The sequence below is a fragment of the Neophocaena asiaeorientalis genome, unplaced genomic scaffold (assembly GCF_003031525.2).
Source record: "Neophocaena asiaeorientalis asiaeorientalis breed wild unplaced genomic scaffold, Neophocaena_asiaeorientalis_V1.1 scaffold69, whole genome shotgun sequence".
NCBI classification, from domain to species: domain Eukaryota; kingdom Metazoa; phylum Chordata; class Mammalia; order Artiodactyla; family Phocoenidae; genus Neophocaena; species Neophocaena asiaeorientalis.
In genome coordinates, this window is record NW_020174373.1 from 3,587,044 (window position 1) to 3,602,233 (window position 15,190).

Here is a 15,190-nt window from a genome sequence, read left to right on the forward strand (position 1 = left end):
AAGCAGTTCATCCCACAGTGGGTGCCAGAGTCCTTCAGAATCTAGAGGAGGAGAAGCAGCGTGAAGCTAGTGTACAGGTGTGTGCTTTAGGTGTTGGCTCAGTGTTAATAATGTGCCCTAAAGTGCCTGGAGCTGGGCTCCCCCTGAACCCCAGAGGATGGATGTTCCTTATCGTGGAGTGACTATAACTTGCCGCTACCACCAGGTGTCCGTCATAGCTTTTGAACCAATGTATCTGACTAGACTTGGAAATGGAATCTAGCGTTAGCTCAGAACTTTGACCCCCCGCCCCGCCCAGGTCCTTTTACCTGTAACCAGGGGAAATAGTCTTTTCACAAACACAGCCTGTTACAGGTGGGATCGGTAGGAAAGTGCTTTGAACAACAGTGAATGCCTGTGGAATGTGTAAGCGTCCTGGGGTTGCTTTACGGATGCTGGTTTAAGACAGGGTAGAAATGAGGAAATTTGGGACAACCTGCAGATAGGAGAAAGGTGGGTGAGTTCTTGATCAGCTCTAGCTTTCCTCCATTTCTCCCTCCCTGTATTCTAGGAGGTGGGTACACTGGGGGTACCCATCCATTGTTGGAGAAGGCTGCTTGTTCTGGGTTGAAGAGTGATACCCTCTCCCCAACCCCCGCTGCCCATCAGTTATTGGCAGAACCTTGGAATGCGACCTTATTTGGAAGTAGGGTCACTGAGGATGTACATAGTAAAGGTGAGGTCCCACAGGAGTCATTTGGGCCCCTGATCCAGTGCGGCTGTGTCATTATAAAGAGACTCATAGAGCCTTGCGGAGGGAGAACGATGGGAAGATACATGGCGAGAACTCCATGTGCTCATGCAGGCAGAACTTACAGTGGCGGGTCTACAAGCCCAGGGACACCAAGGGTTGCTGGCAACCGTAGTCAAGCTGTATATCTTACTCAATTTGTCTTCATATTTACAGCTTTTATAGAGGTTGATAATTATAATAGTTTCCCACAGCTCTTTATTTCCAGTTCTTTTTTTTTCCTTTTGGCCACGCCTCGAAGCTTGTGGGATCTTAGTGCCCCCGCCAGGGATCGAACTTGCGCCCTCGGTAGTGGAAGCTCAGAGTCCTAACCACTGGAACACCAAGGACTCCCTCTTCATTTCCAGTTCTGCATTAAACTTCTGACTTCCCCAAGACTCTTGCTAGTTCCCCAGGAGAAACCTTCAGAACTTGTCGTACAGTTAATTGAAGACATAAATGCAGCAGACATTTAGTGAGATCCCCCTCTGTCTGCTGCTACACACAGCCTTTTGGACAATGGGAAGTACAAAGAAGATGCGGCCTCCATGGGGAGAATGGCTCAGTTGATTTGAGACTCAGGGGCAAAATCGTTCACCCAAGATCGTCCGAGTTATTAAACAGGAGCCTCCCTGTGCTCGATCCCATAGTTAAAGGTTTTACTAGGATAGCACACAGAATAGGTTCTAGGAGATATTAATTGCATCACCAGTATGTAGTTTTGCAAATGGAGATGTTTTGTTTCTGTAGCATACGAGTGAAAACAATTACGTGATCCTGAGAGCCTTCCATTTCTTGAAGTGTCAAATGACCAGCTGACCCTTTGAAAATTACAATATTCTTAGAATATAATGAAGACAGTAACAACCTCCAGAGCAAACCAGAAAATGGCCTGAGTAAGATGAAGACAACACAAATTGAATTTGTTGGTACATTGGAAACTGTCCCCACCCATGGCAAAAAAAGACAGTTCCGTGGTTGTAATTCTTTCCCCTCATTGGGTCAACGTTATTCTGTTTAGCTGATTTATGGAATTTGTTTTGTGTCATAAGTTCATACTCGGCCCCATTTCAGGCATAAATGCCCCTTGGCAGTTGGACTGAGCTACGAAAAATCCTAACATTTTCGACTGTGGGTTTGAAATCAGCCCAGCCTCCCAGCAACATAATTGAGTCTCCACCCTGGGAAACAGGGAAATACCACGTGGCTTTTGTTGCTTTCGAAGGGGCTTCTGTGAGTTAGGCGTGCAGCTGTCTAATATGGTCTGATTCCAGATGTCGTTGATATATAGTGACATCTTGGTACTCACTCTGATTAAATTCCCAGGATTTCCACAATTGAATATCGATACACAATTTCTTATCTGAAGTCCTTGGAGCCAGGACTCCAAGGACTGGAGCTTGGAATTGAGTTATGCATGCTTTAGAAAGTTAACAAGTGCCTTTTCCGTAGCTCATAGGACCCCCTCAGCAGGTGGTGGCAGCACTCTGAAATCAAACGTGTTAATATTCCTGCAGAAGAATGTATGAATATTTCTCCCAGTGGGATACATGAAGACAACTGCTCTGATAGCTACACTGTATTCAAATACCGGTAAATTCAATTGTATGAGGATAGACCATCAACACCGTGGGTACTTCCTGTCTCTAAGGAAAGCATGAGATGTAGGCAAGTCAAAGTAAGAAGTAGCTGTACACGAACCCGTAACATATGTCCCTGATCTCTGGGTGCTCGAGTACCTTTGCGATGGGGTGCTTTAGAGTCAGCCTAGTACTCTCATCCTGTACTATTTGGCCAAGCAGTGATGGTTAGGGAACAAGGGTCTACAGGGACCAAATGGTCATGTGAAAATCGACCCTCTCAGGGACTTCTTTTATTACGGTCTGTCTTGTCAATCTAGTGTCCTTTCTGAGTGGTCTCTCTTGTGGAGCGAATTTGCCATAATCTCTGGTTCTCGAGGCCAAGAATTAACAGATCACATATCTTAGCCGTATCTGGGTCAGGGGTCGGCCAACAGTTTCTGTATAAGACCACATACATGGTAAATATTGTTGGCTTTGCAGATCGTATGGTCAGCTGTGCAATGACAGGGCAAAAGCAGCCATAGACGGTACATAAATGAACGTGCACGGCTGCGTTTCCAGTAACACGTTATTTACAAAAACAGGCAGTGGGCTGGTTTGACCCGGGGGTCATAGTTTGCCAACCCCTGTTCTACGTGATTTTTTTTTTCCACTGTAGTTCACAGTTCTGTGATCATGACCACCACTGCTAACTTTGCACTTATCAGTATACAACCAACGTAGAGTGGAAGAAAATGTTTATCTGCTCTTCATGGAATACAGAAACCCGTGGTTTGATCGATTTCATATCAAAGAAGAAATAAGTACCTGAAGTGTTACATTTCACAAGAAGTGTGTGAGAGAGCACACTAGAAACTATATTATTTTACAGTTTTGTTCCAGCCTGGCCTGTCTACTCTTGGTATGCTGGTTCTTGGACTACTCGGGGAATATTTCTTAGAAAACCCTTCCTGTGTGGGTGAGGATGAAGAGGTGATTAGTTCACATTGCCATCGTCTTGGCTGTTTTTTCACGACCGTCAACCTAAGCTAGAAGACCTCTCTCCCACAGCTTGTAAGGGTTTCTCTGGGATCATAGCTTAGTGGCAAGATAGGGCTGTTTTCATGCGTGTTACATGTATTTTCAGGGCTAAAGTTCGTCTCAGCTTTTGTCTTTCATGGAGCCCCAGGAAATAGATCCTGGGACCAGATCTGCAAACCTATGGCAAACCCATCGGTCGAATTTCATCCACTGACCTTTTCATCTGTTTACCATCTTTCTAGACCATCTTCTTCAAGTAAGAGTCCTCCGAGGCTGACCTTACCTAATAACCATGCTTCCGGGCTATTCGTAATGACAAATACCTTCCTTCTTTGCTCTCACTGTTACTCACGAGGTGTCTTAACCTCCTTTTGATGCTTTCCCAGTGCACTTGAGCCTAGTGTCTCATGACAGTGCAACGTGATACTAGCAAACAGCTGAGGCACGAGGGCTGAGACAAGACGGATGCCTCAAGTCGGTTCAGGTTGGGTTTCACTGCCAAATAAAAAACAAAATGTACAAAAATCTTTCGGTTTCCAGGGCTTTTGGTGTCTCAGAATCAAGGATAAGGAACGGTGGGTTCTAACTCCGCCCTTACACCGCTGTTGTGATTTTCAGTGTTGTACAACTAAAACCTCGTTTGGGGAGGGGATGAGAATGCTGAAAAAATGACCAAGTAAATGACAGTTGCGACGATTAGATAAACAGTGGGAAGGGTCATGGAGCACGCTTACTGTTAACTCACAAACTAAAGCAAAATATAGGTTCCTAATAATAAAGCAGACCTAACCCCCTGATCTTCAATTTTCTTGTTCTGTGGCTATAACTTGGGTTATAAATTTCATCTCCAGAGACTTTTATTTTCACACAACTTATCACAGTCATAGTGGAACTACCACTCATAATTGGCCGTGCGTGATTGTTGGAACACACTGGTGTGACACGCCCCCTCCAGCCCCATCCACGTTTTTGCCAGTCTCTGGCATCACACCCGGTTTAATGATGACCAGACCGATTATCTAACGCAGTTTCTCAGCCTTGGCACTAGCGATGTTTGAGACCAGCTCGTTCTTTGCGGTGCGGGACTGGGTTGGATGCGTGTTTGTGATTGGCAGTGGGAGAGGCTGTTCTGTGCATCATAAGGTAATTAGCAGCATCCCTGACCTCTCCCCACTGGATGCCAATAGTATCCACACATTTGCGAGAACGAGAAATGTCTCTAGACATCATCCAGTGGCCCCTGTGGGGCAAAATCGCCCCGGGTGAGAACACGCCAGTGTTATTTTGAAAAGTGTGCTCTGCGCATGGGCCATTAGACTTTCCTATGTGTGTGTTCCTCCTGCAGGTATAGTCCCTGGTGGCAATACCACTGTGAGAGGCATTGTGACTTAATCCCTTTAGACGTGTTTGTTCCTCTTCATAAAGTATCAGATGCGGGTCAAAGGGCTTCCATGCTGATCTCTTAAAATCTATTTCCTGTCAATAAAAGGTGTGCGCACAAGAAAGGAAAAGTGATGATGTGGATCTTCCCTGCCTCGCAAGGGGAGTCACCCACGTGTTCAAATCTACGTCCTTACGATCTTAATCTTGCCAACTGATATCCTGGTGAGAGGGCAGAAGAGGTGACCATGCCCAGAGATTCCTTCATTCCTGAAGACGGAGGAGAAGGGTCAACACTGATGGCACACCATTCCTTTTTTTAATTTTTTTTCTAACTTTTATTAATTTTTATTGGAGTATAGTTGATTTTAAAATGTTGTGTTAGTTTCTGCTGTACAGCAAAGTGAATCAGTTATACATATATATGCACTCTTTTTCAGATTCTTTTCCCATGTAGGTCATTGCAGAGTATTGAGTAGAGTTCCCTGTGCTCTACAGTAAGTCCTTCTTAGTTATCTATTTTATACACAGTAGTGTGTGTATGTCAATCCCAAACTCCTAATTTATCAGTTCCCCCCACCGTGTTTCCCCTTTGGTAACCATAGACTTGATTTCGAGATCTGCAAATCTGTTTCTGTTTTGTAAAAAAGTTCATTCACTTATATGTGGAATCTAATTTTAAAAATGGAACAAATGAACTTTTTTTACACCATTTGTTTTCAATAGAACCTAAGATGGAAAGCCATGCCGGAAGATTGATGACAGTTTCAAATGCCATCTCTGGGGGGAAAATATTTCTGGGGTACTGACTGAACCCAAGAAATTGTTGCTGGGAGCTGAACTTCAATAAAGCAAGACTTAGATTGACAAAAATCTATGGAATAGTAATTTTTCTCTAACGTGGCATTCTCTTGTGAATATTATTATTTTGCGGTATGCGGGCCTCTCACTGTTGTGGCCTCTCCCGTTGCGGAGCACAGGCTCCAGACGCACAGGCTCAGAGGCCATGGCTCACGGGCCCAGCCGCTCTGCGGCATGTGGGATCTTCCCGGACCGGGACACGAACCCGTGTCCCCTGCGTTGGCAGGCGGACTCTCAACCACTGTGCCACCAGGGAAACCCCTTGTGAATATTATTTACCAAGTGAGATTATGCTTCCTATTTTAAAAGGATAAACAATAGATTTACACAAGAAATTGCTCCATGGGACATGCTAGTTTTTGTCTAAATGTCAACAATTTGAAAAAATATGTATATATATTCTTCAGGTTGAAGGGCATTGAGTTGGCTTTTTTTGAGCTCATTTTCAATTCGTGGGTGGGGCTCTATACCAGAGCTCGAAAAACTTTTCTGTAAAGGGCCAGATAGTAAAACATTTTCAGCTTTTCAAGCCAAACAATCTTTGTCGCAACTACTCCACTCAGACTTTGTAATATAGGGGCAAACAGGTAATAAGTAAATGAATGGGTCTTCCAGTATTTTTGGACTTTGCGTATGGACCCTGAAATATGAATTTCATGGATTTTTCACGTGTCACAAAAATGTCCTTTTTTTCAACCGTTTAAAAATGTGAAAACATTCTTACTTGGCTCCAAAAACAGATGGGGGCACAGTCCCCTGCCCCGTAGTCTGTGACCCCAGCTCTGTTGGGAAAATATTTAGCGAGAGCTTGCTATGACAAAGAATTAGCCCTGACCTGTTGACTCTTAGAGCCTGTGGGAAGGACAGATACCAAATAAAATGAAACCACATAAATAGACCATTGCAAATAGTGACAACTGCTATCGCTATCGAGGGGGGAAGAAAAAACAGTGCTAGGATTTGCCAACCGTGGGGCAAATGCTTTATAAAGATTGTATCAATCACAGGGGGCTTCTCTGAGGCGGTGGCCACTCAGCTGACACCTGTGGATGAGTAGGAGTTGGGCGGAGCATGGAAAGAAGAAAACACGCAGGAGGAGGAATCCCCTAGGCCAGAAAGAGCTCGTTTCATTGAAGTGTTTCAGAATGTGGTTATTCGGTGTCCGATTTTTCTTCTTGGCTGAATTCACAGGGTGAGCCTGGTACACCCTGTTTCTGTCTGCTGAGAGGCACTCACCATCCCCGTTGCTGCTCACGGTGGTCTCGGTAACATAAGATCTGGAGGACAGTCGCCCAAGGCCCTCTGACATTGTCGTCACTGTAAGTACAAGAAACGCGTGGACGGGTACTTTGGCTCTGGACATATCGTGGCCTATTCACAAGACGCTCTCCTCGCCCTGACCGTGTGCATCGTCTGCGTCCTGTGGGTATTTGGTGCCCTTTATAACGGTGTTTCGGGACATTACTGTATTGCAGGGGTGACATCAATTTGGAGCTGCCCCAGCTCTCCTTTTCCTTCAGACACGACTTCCCAACAAAAGGTCACTTTGTTAAAGGGGAGAAAGAATGGGGACAAACGTGTTTTCCTGGAGAAGAGCTGTCCTGGGCCCGTGAGGGCACGTACACTAGTCAGCAGTAATAACCAGCGTGTGTCAGAGAATTGAGGGGTGGAGTTTTCTCAGTGTGTGTCGACCTCATCACCCAAGGCACAGCACAGGCTTTCTTCCTGCAGGCTGCCCCTGGTTCAGGTGTGTGTGTGTGTGTGTGTGTGAGAGAGAGAGAGATTGCTGGAGACAGGATGAAGGAAGCAGCTTTCAAAGACCTTGCAGGTGACATTCCCTGCTATACACCCTCCTCTCAGACAGAGGCTGCATCTTGATGATACTCTGCCATTATGATGTCAGGGGGGCACTGTGGGTCGTTCAGTGTCCCCACCACCACCAGCAGCAGGCTCGGAGGAATGGGCACGGAAATGCTGTCAGACAAGGTATGGTCCGCGTTGGTACGCAAAGGCTCCCAGAGGTGGAACCGTGTGGAGTCAGGGAGACCCAGGCTTTGGATCCCAACTCCCCACCTGCTGGTCTCGTTCTCAGGAAGCGGATTAACCTTTCTGCGCCCGGGTTTCCTCTGTACAGTGGAGATGCACAGGACAGCTTCCCAGGGTGGTTATGAAAAGTAAAGGATGCCCTTTGTTTGGGAGAAGTAGGTTAAGTACCTGATGATCCTGCCAGCCAAGGTGATGGGGTGCAGACAGATGTAACCATCTTCACAATGCAGCTTGGGACTCTGGCGTTACCGACGACAGCCCTTCTCCCGCCGCAGGGTGGCTTTGCCCTCCGGGGGAGGCTGGCAAGTTCTGGAGGCATTTTGGGTCTCATAACTTTGGAGGAGCTTGGCTCCTGGCATCCAGGGGGTGGAAGCCAGGGATACTGCTCAACCATCCCGCAATACACAGACAGCACACAACTGAGCGTTACCCTAGCCTCAAACGTCACGGGTGCCACGTGGAGAAACCCTGACCCATACAACAAGAGATTTAACTTAATCCTCTCTTTCTTCTTAGAATATTCAATGGTCTTTTACTTTGAGGGATTAGAGTTAGAATACAAATTAAAGAGAGGAAAAAGACAGTCACCTTTTAGGATTTTTTTTTTTTTCTGTTAAATTTAAACACAGAAGCACAGGGTTCTCATCCTGGAGCAAACATCCACAGAGGCTTAGAGCCGTGGCTTGTGTTCACTCTTAACGCTGAGCAGCTTAAGAGGTTCATTTTCTATTGTGATTTCTGTAATTTCTGTTCTTCAGAAGGATTGTGTGTTCCTTTTCTCTTTCAGAAACAAACTTTTGGGGGTTTTAAAGAATATTTTCTAAAGTTCTTGTTAATGCAGGAACTGGCTTTGATTTGTGACCCAGCTTTCAAAGCCTTAAGCACCTGCTAAGTAGAGTCTCATTATTATTCCGCTGCAAGACCACTGTATATTGCAGGGAAATACTTCGAGTAATATATTTTTGGGGTTGTTTTAGTCTAGAGGGAGATTGACATTCTTTGGACCCAGCTAGAAGAGCTCAGGAAAAAATGGACAGAGTCAGTAGCTAATTAAAAGGAGGCAGCTGAAAAAGAGTCATGATTCATTCATGATAAATTAATACAGCATGCATTATCCTTTTGTAACAGTCGATGCAAAGGGAGAGTCTTTCAGTGGGGGCTGAAATATCTGTTCCTAAATGCCTGATAACAATATCCATTGTCTCTTACCAGCATAAAGGCGTCCTCACAGGGTATTTTAATGTACTTCACCATCCGGAGTTTGGGGTTCTTATATCTAAAACATTCCCTTTCCTTAAGTGGTGAAGACTTTAATGATAATCAAGGAAATACTTTGATCTTGTCTCTGGTATTTCTAATTCGTTCCCATCCAGGAAAAAAAAAGGTTTAGGGGTGTTAAAGCTTTCTTATGAACTAAAAAAGAAAACAGGAGGAAATCTGCTTTTTATGAGATGTCGTTTTCTTTGACGGGACCTGCCAGCAGTCTGTTGCTCACTCTGCTATTTTGTGTGTCTCAGAGAAACTGACGGAGAGAAGGTTCGTTAAGAAGTAAATTGGGACATAAGATAGAGCAATCTGCGGCTGTACTCTTAACCGAGACCCCCAAGAGTGGGGCACCTTGCTGTCACGTACCTCCTCATAGGAGGTAACAAGAAGGGCACCAAAAAGCCGGTGTAATATCCCTGACAGAAAGGTTCAACCTGCATCTGTACACGAGGAAATAGACAAATCCAGACGTACTACATTGTCTATAAGACAACTGAACCTGGATTCTTCCCCCAAAAGTCAGTGTCATGCAAAACCAAGAAAGGTCAGGGCTGAGGGAATGGTTCCAGATTTCAAAAGACCAAGAAACATAAGGGTATCTGAATCTCGAATGGATCCTGGATTGGAAAAAAAGACCCAGGTGGTACAATTATTTGGGGACTGTGTAGGAGGTTTGTTGATTGAATCAGTGTTACTCTTCCTCGTTTTCATGGTAGCGAGGTCGGGGGAAAACTATCCTTACCCTAGGAGACCCGGGCCAAACTACTTAGGGGGTGAAGCGCCATCCTGTATGCAGCTCCCTCTGAAATGTCATGATACACAAATACGAGTACATGCCTTATTCTTTTAAAATCTTCTGATGTAGAAAAAATGTATGATGTATGCCTGGGTCCCTCTGTGTGTGTACACACATGTGTACACATAGAGAGAGAAAGCAAGCAAGCAAGTGTGGCAACATGTCAACAGTTAGCCGTCCTAAGTGAAGGAGTAAACCTGGGTTTGTTTTTATTCTTTCAACTATTTTGTAAGGTTGAATCGTTTCCAAAAAATGATTTTTGGGAGAAATATGTATGACGTTTTATTTTGCTTCTCCTGTTTGAAGAGGTGGTTTAGTTCCATTGATTTTTGTCCTTAAAATTTTGTACAGGGCCAGTCATTAGAGGTATATGTTGTGTGTCCCTGCCTCCAGGGAGCTTCTGCTGACCGTGGGGCCCTCCATATTCTGCTTCCCTTTTGGTGGATCACCCTACGGTGTGGTTGTAGGTTGTGTGTGGTGCAGCATCATCCCCGTGGCTCTAAAGATGATGAATCCATCTCTTTGTACACGCTAGTTACAAAGTAACTGCGGAGGCTGTCATCTTGCCTTTCCGTGTAGCTTCTTTACATACCGTTGAACACACAGTAGGTTCTTGCCAAGAGGTGCATTCAGAGTGTGTCCAAACCTCCCCAGCTCCTGCTGTGTCTGACCTGAGGACAGGGTTCACGTGGCAGTGGTCTCCGCCCTGAATACAGGTGAGGGAGTCGTGTCGGGATTTATGGGGAGAGGCTTCTGGTACCTTTGCCTTCTGTGTTTGTCTCTGCATGATTTCCGCAGCACGATTAACTCAGGTGCTGTGGGTCTGTGGATCCTCGCGTGAGTGCCAGACTCTCAAAGCCCACTGACGGCCTCCCTGGCAAGCGCTGCCCGCCTTCAGAATCGAGAGCAGTGCTTTTGTTCAGCGTTTTGAAAGAGGGCACGTGAAGAAAGAGACAAATATCACTTCTTTGTGGCATCTAAAGAAACGATACAGACAGACTTGTTTACAGAACAGAAATGGACTCGCAGGCATAGAGAACAAACGTATGGTTACCAGAGGGGAAGGGGTTGTGGGGAGGGATAAATTAGGAGGTTGGGATGAACAGATAGACACTACATATAAAATAGGTAAACAACAAGGACCTGCTGTAGAGCACAGGGAACTATATTCAATATCTTGCGCTAACGGGTAACGGAAAAGAATCTGAAAAAGAATATATATACTGTATTACTGAATCACTTTTGCCGCACACTTGAAAGTCACACAGCATTGTAAATCAACTATGCCTCAATATAAAAAAGAAAAAAAGAAAGATAGCGTGTGGAAAGACTTAAGGAACAAGGCGTTCCATTTATAAGAAGACATTACAGACACAATCCAGCCCAATGCTTAGTTTGCTACTTGACGTCCATTCCAGGGAAGACATTTAGAACGTTCAACCCGATATTCAGGGCTTGGCAAACCATTCCTGTTGGAACCCCGAGGGCTCCGCTGGCTGCTCCTGGGAAGCTCCTTGGGCCCTGGGATGTGGGGAGTGGTCTCAGTTGGTTCCACCCACTTGCAGCAGACCCACGCTGATACTCATCTCTAGTGTACCTTCCTACGGACAGAGGATTTGTAAGTAAAAACAGTGGCCCCTGATTTCCCCACCTGTCCTGTCTTCTAAGCGAGGACAGCAGTGAGGCTGGAGCCTGTTCAGTTACTTACATAAAGACGAGCGAGGTCTGTCCGTGGCCTCCCCTGTGTTGTACCCACGATTTCCTTAGCGGCGCTGCTGTCGAGCCACAGGGATTCACAACAACAAAAAGCCTCATGGATTGTCTTGGAGGAGATTGCGGTGATATGCGAAGCTCTCGAATGTAAAAAGCCCCAAAGGCCCCTTGCATCGGCTTCTTTGCTGTCTCTTGTTTCTCCAGCTGGGTGTGGCACACCTTGGGCTAAGCCAGCTTCATCTCCCACGTGTGCAACACACTGGCCTCCAGTGATCGGTCTGCATCCATCAAGGCCTTTCCCACCACCGGGAGCCAGAGGCACCTTCTCAACACCCAGGCCTGATCCTGCCTCTGGCCCTACCAGAGCTCTCCAACGGCTTTCCATCGGAAGGAAGGTGGAATTCCAGAACCACGGCTGGACAGGCCTCTATCATAGGGCTCCTAACACCCTCCGTGTCCCTCAGGCCCTTCTTGCGCCTGCCTCACCCTTGCTTTGTTTTCCTCTGGGCCTCCACACGAGCCAGCCTCTCCTTGCACTGGGCCTCCAGCTAGTGAGGCCCACAACATGCTCCACGCGCCCTGGTCCCGTTGACAGTGTCATACCACTGTGGATGTATTCTTTGTCCAGTATTGATCTGGATCCTGTCTGTCTTTGCAGATGCTTTGTAAGCTCTTTGAGTACAGGAAACATACGCCTCTCCCTACGGTAGTCCAGCAATTCAGGGTGCCTTGTAGATGTTTAGTAAATCATTGTTGAATACATGAATGAAAAAAGTGGTTCCTCTGCTACACTAATACTGATATTAAGTGATATTCTTTGGATTTCAGTCAACCAAGAAAGTGACGTGCCAAAAAAAAAAAAAGGCCTTTCTGATGTGATTTGGCTGCTGACTTACACAATGTAAAAAATGATCTTTGTGTCTTCTGTGGGATTTCTCAGTCTTCCTCTTGGCCAAAAGTGAAGAAACCTCATACCTGTTAAAGATTGTCTCCCACTCGCCAGCCTGGGATTCCGGAGAGGAACAAAAGTATCTGATTCCTGGCACAAGCAAGTACTTTTTTTGTATGTAGTGACACAAACTTTTAAACTAAGGTACGGGAATGTCCTGCCATGTTCCACTGCTTGTATTTTACTCATCTTGCTGACAGTCATTGAAGTGTAGCAGTTCCAGTATTTATCCTGCACGTCAGGTGTTCTGTTTATTTTGATTTTTTTTTTCCTATATGAAGCTCATGTTAAACTTTCCATTTTAGGGGTGTGCTGTATGGAAAGATACTCTACTGTATTGTTTCAAGTATAAAATACGATCTTATTTGAAGTCAATCAGGAAATAATCTATAATCTAATAATAATCAGGGAAAAATCTAATTACAGACATTTTATGACTGCCTTCCAACACTTTATACAGAAACACAAAGGATTGTAACAGCTTATAATTCTTTGTGTTTCTGTATAAAGTGTTGGAAGGCAGTCATAAAATATCTGTAATTAGATTTTTATAATTTTAGGAGTACAATCTTTGAATTTTAAAATTATAATCAATTGGTGATGAGTGGTTGGTATATTACTACTTTAACCTACACCGTTGTACTACGTTGTATCTCTGTACTGCCTTAAGGATATCTCTATATTGCTTTAACCTATACTACTTTATTTCTCTCTTTGTATTAAAATCAACTCTGGATTTGAAGACCTAATGGAAATTTACCAATTTACATTATGTTTTCCTAATCCCCTGCTTTCATGACTTGAAACCTAGGTTCTTTCCTTGAATTTGAAAGTTTTATGAACTGTACATTAGTCTCTAGTTGTTTGGCTTTTTGCAGTTTGTTTCCAGAGCCTGAGGGGGTTTGCTGAGTTGCTTTGAATTGTATAACATTTCATACCAGATGAATGCGGAGCTAGTTGTTTCTAGTTATGTTTCAAGTTTATTTATTGCTACAGTCTAATATTCAGGGAGGGGTTGATCAAATGCATAGCTAATGTACATTTACAGTAATGAGTAGATGTCATTTCCTTACTTAGTTACTTGCGGGTTTCGCTTTTTAAAATAAGCCTCAGCCAAAAAACATCGACTCCAGAATAAATTTATCTTTCAAGGACAATTCTATTTGCTAGAAATAGGAAATTGCCTAATAACGTCCTCACTTTTGGAGACATTATCGTACAAATGCAGAAGATAAGTTTGTGAAGCACATTTAATAATACTGAACATCATACTGATAACTAGAAGTAATTTTGGTTTCCTGTTCAGAAACCACACATGTGAAGTGTTAGAGAACTTCGTAACGTTCCATGATTTTAAAAAAATGACTTATCTTTAGTTTATTTCAGATATTATTGCAAGTCATCTTCATTAGGAATGTGAAGAATTGGTTTAGTCCCCATTCTCTAGTCTCCTTCTCAATAATTTGAAAATATCACTTAAGTACTATTTTTTTGCTGTAACTCTTTCATAATATTAGAAAGCATGCAGTAGCTAAGATGTAATTCCCTTCAGAAAATTTTGTATCGGGCTTGTAGGAAACTTTGAAATTATACACAGTAACCTTAGATTCTGAAATCTCGAATCACCTTACAAACGTCTGTGATGTAAAAAATGAAGGCTGCAGCTTTCCCAGCCTTATTAGTGTAATTAGTCTCGTGACAGTTCTATTTCGAGAGGCAGAAGGAGTGGGATGGGACCAGGCTGCATCCTAAAAGCAATGAAGTGAGTTTCCAGCTTCCTCTGTGGTCTTTGGGCATTTGTTGGGTCAAGTGGGGAAGGATGGGTGAGGGACAGAGGGAGGAGACATGATGCATTTGGGGTGTTTCTTTAGTGACGAGAATGAGCCTCCTACAACAAAGTGGATGCCTAGTGCCGTGGTTCACACCTTTCCCCAGCTCTGAATCCGGTAGTGGGAGCTTCCCTGGGTTCACACCCCCCACAAACTCAAGTCCCAGTAATCGTGCTGCCCATCACACACACTCGCCCACAGCACAGCCCCTCTTGGACTCTCATTTTCCAACCATTTTGCCCCTTTTCCCCTCATCCCCCCCTAAGCCGCCCCACCGTGGAAGCTGTCATTCGACATGTAGTTTGCTTTGCCTCCTACAGTTTGAATGAAGCCATACATAAAAACCGTATAGTGGTCTCAGACACACACACACAGACTTGTGTTTATACATAGTCGTTTCTGCTTTGGCACCCTTGTGGATTCCGTGTTGAGAATGTTCTCCAAGAGGCATGTTTGCGGTGAAATGATGAGTCAACGGCGAAGATACTCCTTTAAGAATGTTCTCAAGATGAAAACCCAAACCCACTTTGTGTTTTTTCTTAGCCTCTCTCTTTCTCTCTCTCTCATGCACACCCAGATTGTTTTTCTTTTTCGTTTCTTTTCTTTTCTTTTGCAGAGTTAGAGTTAAATGTGTCACTGTGATCACTACACAGAAAAGCCATCAGGTTCTTTCCCTGTAGGAACAATTTCACTTGACATCCTGTCTCCTTTCTGGCTGTTCTCTGGAAGGATGGATGTCCTCTTATCATATCCATACTCCTGTTACCACTGCATGCTTCTCAGTGATGATCTACCCATGATTGGCTGGTTCTTTGTGTGTATCTGGGGGGGGTCCCCCGAGAGGCTGGCTCTTTGTGGTTTGTGTGTATTTGGGGGGGTCCCCCGAGAGGCTGGCTCTTTGTGGTTTGTGTGTATTTGGGGGGGTCCCCCGAATGGCTGGCTCTTTGTGGTTTGTGTGTATTTGGGGGGGTCCCCCGA

General features: G+C 44.7%; 1 protein-coding gene across 2 annotated transcripts in view; it reads left to right on the forward strand.

Moving 5' to 3' along the window:
- The window catches only part of STS (steroid sulfatase), a 180,439-nt gene that overhangs the window by 46,952 nt on the left and 118,297 nt on the right, over positions 1 to 15,190 (forward strand). The window contains exon 2 of one of the 2 annotated variants that reach the window (XM_024756278.1): positions 6,805 to 6,932. The exons of the other annotated variant lie outside the window; for it this stretch is intronic. The gene's annotated coding sequence lies outside the window, so the exon portion shown is untranslated. The remainder of the gene's footprint in view (positions 1 to 6,804; positions 6,933 to 15,190) is intronic. 2 annotated transcript variants of the gene reach the window in all.